The sequence below is a fragment of the Helianthus annuus genome, chromosome 10 (assembly GCF_002127325.2).
Source record: "Helianthus annuus cultivar XRQ/B chromosome 10, HanXRQr2.0-SUNRISE, whole genome shotgun sequence".
In the NCBI taxonomy this organism is placed as follows: domain Eukaryota; kingdom Viridiplantae; phylum Streptophyta; class Magnoliopsida; order Asterales; family Asteraceae; genus Helianthus; species Helianthus annuus.
In genome coordinates, this window is record NC_035442.2 from 1,441,642 (window position 1) to 1,448,775 (window position 7,134).

Genomic DNA, 7,134 nt, shown 5'->3' on the forward strand with positions numbered 1-7,134 from the left:
GAAGTCGTGTTGAGATATAAGGGAAATGATAGTACATCGGTTAGTCGTATCTGGTGCAGGACTATGGCTATATACATATATAAAGGTAACTGTTGAATGTGACAGCTTCATTATACGTTGCATCGGTAGGTTTTACGCGTAAATAAGAACCTGTCTTTGGTATATAAACATAATGAACTGCGTAACTCGTGTGGCGCATCTCTCGGATATATGGTCTTGGTACCGTAATTTCGTTTGATAGATTGCCGAGGTTCTGAGATACGTGGTCTTTATGCTGTTTATCATCTGGGTATCATGGTTGCTTCTTTTACCGGAAAATAACGGGGACGCAAGTCTAGATCTTCCATGATACCATACATACGTGTAAATATCTTCAAAACATGATGCATCCGACCCGAATAAGTTATAAACAATCACATGTCCCACAAAATCATGCGGGAGTCAAGTTTATTCTCAATAAGTGATTCTATCACAAATGACTTGCTCCTGTGCCCTTTGCATCTGAAATTCAAATAAGTGAGTATCTCACATTAGCTTATACGTCAAAAACAGATGATAAATGGTATACTCACCAGTAAGATGATCTCTCGCGCATACCTTGATACGGGAGTATATTCTGAGGTGGGTAAACATAGTTACTGTCAGCCTAATACACTTAATTCCATATCTCGAAAACAGTGTTCGAAAGCGTGCTAAAACTTAAGTGGACCACAATACCGTTGAACGTCTTGAACTGTTAACATCATTCTAAAACATTAAAGCTAAATGCCATGGTTCTTGTGTTTGGATACTGACAGTAAAACCGATATGATTCCGTTGCTCCGACTTCACAAAAAGATAATTAGTGTAAATATGTTCTTAGGTTTAATCTTTAATTTTTGTTTAAATTGAAAAATCACAAAAAGATTTTGCTTTCTTGTTTCTATGTGCGAGTTATCTTATTAAAAATACTCTAGGGTTGTGAAAATCGTTTAAATAAGTTACTAAATGTTGGTTGTTTAATATTTCAATTGTTTATTCTGGGGTATTGGAATTTATTTTTGGGATCCAGGTTTGGGCCGATGTCTCCGGGGTCAAGTTTCTTAATCCTGGGTTAAGTGTTTCAGGTCTGGATCGTTCATCTCAAGATGGAAGATTGGAGAAGCTGTGTGCATCTGGATCGTTCATCTCAAGATGAAATATTTGGAGAAGCTGTGTGTATCTGGATCGTGCATCTCAAGACTGGGGAATCAGTGATTTCTAAAACGAAAGTGACGGAGGAAATTGCTAAGGTGCTGGATCTGATTTGGCTTGCAAACTTAAGGGGAGCACATCTGAAGAAGCTTCGGCGCCTGCCTCTAAAATACAATGAAGAAGATCGTGTTCTAGCTGACCAGTCCATCAAGGTGGTTCAGTTCTGTGTGAAGAACAAGGTCAGGGCAGGAAGTAGCTCTCGAAGAAAGGATGAAGATCTCAAGACCAATGAAGACCATGCACTGATCAAGGGGGAGTTTGTTAATGCACTTAAGGTGATAAGTGCATGACTCCCATGTTACCAATGGAAGTTTGAAGATCTCAAGTTCAATGAAGACCATGCACTGATCAAGGGGGAGTTTGTTAATGCACTTTTGGGTGATAAGTGCAAGGCTTCCAACATTTAGGGTCTTTATTGAACAATGTCCAAACTTAGTCCCTAAGAAGTTCCTAGGGAGAATTTGTCCCTAAGAAGTTCCTAGGGACAACTTGTCCAAGGTTTGGAAGAGTTTGTGTTAGTCAGAGTTTCTCTTGTCCCTAAGAAGTTCCTAGGGACAACCTTGTCCAAGGTTTGGAAGAGTTTTGTTAGTCAGAGTTTTTGCTTTGTCTGAGTTTTGTATAGATTAGATTTTGTCTGAGTTTTGTGGCAAAAACTCTGTGTTGGCTTTGTGCTTTTTGTTTTGTCCGGGCTTTCTACTTAGTGTTGAAAGTCCGGGTTTCACCTTGTATATATACTTTAATATGGAATAGACAATGTAACGATTTCTGTGTGAATTTCTGTGCCCTAATCATTCTCTTTTGTCTGGCGGCGCTTTGTGTGAGTGACGTCATTCATCTTCATCAAGAATACTCTGTGTATTCTTGATTTCTCTCTCAAATCCTTGCATTCTTGTGTTTCATCTACAGTGGTTGATCATCAGGTGGATTCCGCACACCTGTTGGTTGCTTTGGCTGAGTGAGATCTTGGATTAGGAGGCCTTACACAAACCCACTAGCAAGTGCGGAATCCAAGCTAGTGAGCAAACCGGGATGAAGCAAGCACAAACACAAACACACAAAGATTCACCGATTAACACCACTTGTATTAATGCGAATGAAAGGTTCCGGTTACAAGCACAATGTTCACAAATGTGTTTTGCAAACTCTCAAAGTGTGTGTATGTGTTTCGGACAGAATGCTCTCAAGAATCTCTCTATCTCTCGGTGTGCATCTATCTCACAAGTCTCTCTTCTAACACACACTGCATGGGTATATATATACCCAGCACAGATTGTCTTGTCCGAAGGATCCGATAGATGGTCGAAGGATCATCTATCGACTACAAGGCTTTTGAAGGATCAGCATTTACCTCGAAGGATGATCGATAGATCATCCATCGAAGGTTCATCTTTCGAGCACCTCGAAGGATCAACATTATCCTTCGATGAGCTATCCTTCGACACAAACAATACAACCAATTTGCTAACTGTTGGCCAAGTCAAACCAGGAGGACGGTTGACTTGGTCAACTTACAGGACTGACAAGGACATCGTTTACATCGAGACCGAATACAGACAAAGTACAGACACAAGTGCACCAACAAACTCCCCCTTGGCTGTAGCTTTGTCTCGAACTTCGATGGTTGTGAATTTGTCTCGATCTTGATCATCTTTGATCTTCATGTCTTCAAGACTCTGATGTCCTTTCAAGTCTTCAGTGTCGGAGGATCTTCAAAGTCTTCACGTCTTGAAAGCAGAGAGTGTATCAACAAACTACCCGTATCGTGTAGGAAGTGTGTTGACAAACTCCCCCTTAACATAAGCTCCCCCTTGAGTTATGCTCGTGAAATACTTGATCTTTATGAAGTGAGATCCTTGTGGTGTTGATGATAGTCAGCGGCAACTCGATCATCTTCATCTTGTGAGTGCCTTCACGTCGTGTCTTCATTCCGAAGCTTGTCGTCGACTATGTTCTCCTTGCCTTTAGAATCTGCACATGCAAGAAATCTAAACGCGTAATGAGAACAACTGCTTGGAATATAGTTAGCATAAACAAATGACACACGTATGACCATGTCACAATCAAACACCGTCCGACAGTTTGAAAGTTTAATAAATTTGTCAATTTTAGTCTTTAACTTTCAAAACATGCAAATTTCGACCGTTTATGAAGATTTAGTCAGTTCGGTTTTCAGTCAGGTTTCAGGTAACGAAGACTCGAGCTCCAACATCGTACGATCGAAAATAAAATAGAAATAAAATCTTTTTGGTATTTTTGAATTTTTCAAATGTAAAGACTGAAAGCAGTAAATAAATATATACAGACATTCTTTTTGCGAGTTTCGAGGGTAAGAGAATCATATCAGTGTACGGTCATGCCAAAACGCTCTTGTTGTTCAGTTAGTTAACATTAAGACAAACATCCTATAACAATTATCGGTATTGTTGTCCACTTAAGCTCAACTTATCAGATGTAATCATGGCGAGGAGATACGTTAAGGTATGATTTATACTTACCGACCGGTGTTCATCCATATCACGACACATTCCCGTATCAAGGTATGCACGAGGGTTCATCTTACCGGTGAGTATACCAATTATCATCTGTTTGACCGTATATGATGTGAGATTCTCACTTATTTTGATTTGAAAACAAGCCCTATGTGATATAATCACTTATTGATGAGGAACTTGATTTTCATATGCATGAGGGCACAGGAGCAAGTCCGTGAACAGGTCAGTACTTTCGTACAGCAGAGAGACGAACTTGACTCCCGGATAAATGTGATATTTTATCACTTATTTGATTTGGACATGTGATTGTTTATCACTTATTGAGGTCGAATGCAGTATGTAATATGTACACGTATGTATAGTATCATGGAAGATCTAGACTTGCGTCCCCGTTATTTTTCGGTAAAAGATACAACCATGATACCCAGATGATAAGCAGCATAAAGACCGAATATCTCAGAACCTCGGCAATCTATCAAACGAAATTTCGGTACTAAGACCATATGCCAATGAATGGTTCCCACCTGATCTTCAGTCGATTTAAGATTTATATCACCCTGCACACTTTAAAATGATTGTGAGCCTACCGATACATCTTACATAGAGCTGCTTATCGTTTTTCATTTAAGGTTTAAAGAGGTTTGGATAGACCACTGATGTACTATCATTTTCTCTTTTGCTCGCCAGGAAACTCATTTTTGTTTTTCTATTGTTTTTGTGTTTTTGAAATTTTTCGATGTTTTTGGATTTTCAGACTTTTGGATTTACTCCCCCTAAAATCAATAAACTAAGAGAAATTTAAAACACAAAGATATTTACAAAAATGATTTTCCGATGTTGGTTTTACTCTTGCTTGACCTTAATGCCGTTTACCAATAATAAGAAGTCAAATCTTGATTTGTCAAAAGCTTTGGTAAAAAGGTCGGCACGTTGGTCATCGGTGTGGACCTTAACAACATCGATTAGCCTTTTCTCAAAGCAATCACGTATGAAGTGATATTTGATTTCGATGTGTTTGGTCTTTGAGTGCTGCACAGGATTTCTAGTGATATCTAAAGCAGCAGAATTATCAACGTAAATAGGAGTAGTTAGGAATTCAAAACCGTAGTCCCGCAATTGTTGTTGGATCCAAAGAACTTGGGAGCAACAACTTGAGGCAGCAATGTATTCAGCTTCACATGTTGATGTAGCGACGCATGTCTGCTTCTTGCACTGCCATGTGACTAGGCGATTTCCTAAGAACTGACATCCAGCCGTTGTGGATTTACAGTCGATTTTGCATCCGCCAAAATCAGAATCACTGAAAGCTACCAATTCAAAGTTATTATCCCTAGGGTACCACAAACCGGTGTCAGGGTACGCCTTCAAATAACGAAAAATCCTTTTGACAGCTGCAAGATGTGAGGCCTTCGGGTTAACTTGGTATCTGGAAAGCAGGCATGTTAGGTACATTATGTCTGGCCTTGATGTTGTGAGGTACATAAGAGATCCGATCATTGCGCGATAGTTTGAGGGGCTAACAGCTTCACCCTTCAAGTCTGGAGTAATTCCGTGATTAGTTGGTAATGGGGTACCAATGGGCGTTGCATCAGACATCTGGAACCGGCTCAAGATGTCACCAACATATTTAGTCTGATGGATGAATATCCTAGACTCAGTTTGTTGCACTTGTAGGCCCAAGAAGAAGGTCATTTCCCCCATAGCACTCATCTCGAATTTATCCTGCATTATGCGCTCGAAATTCCTACACAAGACATCATTAGTAGAACCAAAAATAATATCATCAACATATACCTGTACCAGAAGAAGATCTCCATCTTGTTCTTTGATGAAAAGAGTACAGTCGATAAGACCTCTACGAAAACCGTTCTCCAGCAGATAGTGTGATAAGGTTGCATACCAAGCTCGCGGTGCTTGATGAAGACCATATAGAGCTTTGTTGAGCAACCAAACCCGATCGGGATGGATAGGATCTTCAAAACCTGGAGGCTGTTCGATGTATACCTCTTCTTCAACCACACCATGTAAAAATGCACTTTTCACGTCCATCTGATAAACCTTGAATCCTTTGAAGGACGCATAGGCTAGAAAGATCCGAATAGCTTCAAGACGTGCAACAGGCGCATAGACTTCGTTGTAGTTGATCCCTTCTATCTGACGAAAACCTTGAACGACTAAACGTGCTTTGTTTCGGATAACAACTCCGCGGTCATCCTTTTTGCATTTAAACACCCAACGGGTACCAATCTTCTTGTATCCAGCAGGTTTCTCTACGAGTTTCCAGACACCCAGCTTCTGGAATTGTTGCAGCTCTTCCTGCATTGCTTCAACCCAAGCGTTATCTTTCAAGGCTTCTTTCCAAGTTCTTGGCTCTTCCTGTGAAACATAACACGCGAAGGACCAATCGTTTTGTTGCCCGGATTCTCGAATAGCCGCATACAAGCCTGCATTGTTGTTGTTTCGCAACATGTCTCTTGTTTGAATGCCATTTTGCACATTTCCAAGGATGTTTTGTTGAGGATGGGTATTATGAATCCTTGTTTCAGGATTTTCTCGAACTGGAATATTTATACCCAGGTTGTTAAGATTAAGATCAACAACCAAATCAAGGCCCGGAATTGACGAAGAGGATGATGCAGTAGCCTCAGCTGTTCTATGGGCATCCACTGGAGGAGTACCCTCTGAAGTACCATGAACTGCTGTTGTTGGGGCTTCTTGATCTGCATCTAGAAATTCATCATCCTCTGAAGATTCGTTCAATTCGTTTGCATCATGAAAATCCTCATTGTGGAGAGTATTATTGTTCACCGAAGAAGATGGTTCTTGATTAACAAGAATTGGACGAACCACCGGTGAAACTGTTGCATTGTCACTCTCGAAAAACATCCTAGCCGCAGCACTTTCTTCAACGGCTTCAACATTGATCGAATTGAAGAAGTCATCGTACTCAAACGTCCAAGGTTGACCCGGACATTTGACTGGCAAGGTGTGCCTTTGTACTCTGACCTCAGACCATTCCTCGACCCTTTTAGTCTCTAGATTCCAGACTCGTAAGTTAGGGGTGGCATACCCAAGAAAGTATCCATCAATTGCTTTTGCCCCAAACTTTCCATTAGGATCGATGATTGTGCATGGAGCTCCAAACGGTTCGAGATAAGACAAATCTGGTTTCCGTTTTTGAAGAAGCTCAAAGCAGGTCTTGTTGTGCCTTTTGACTGTAAGGACTCGGTTCAATGTGTAACATGCAGAGGCCACAGCTTCAGTCCAGAATGGAATGGGCAACTGCGACTCTACCAACATTGTCCTAGCAGTCTCGATCAATGTGCGGTTCTTACGTTCAGCGACGCCATTCTGTTGAGGAGTATAAGCTGCACTAAACTCATGAAGAATACCCTTTGAAGTGCAAAAC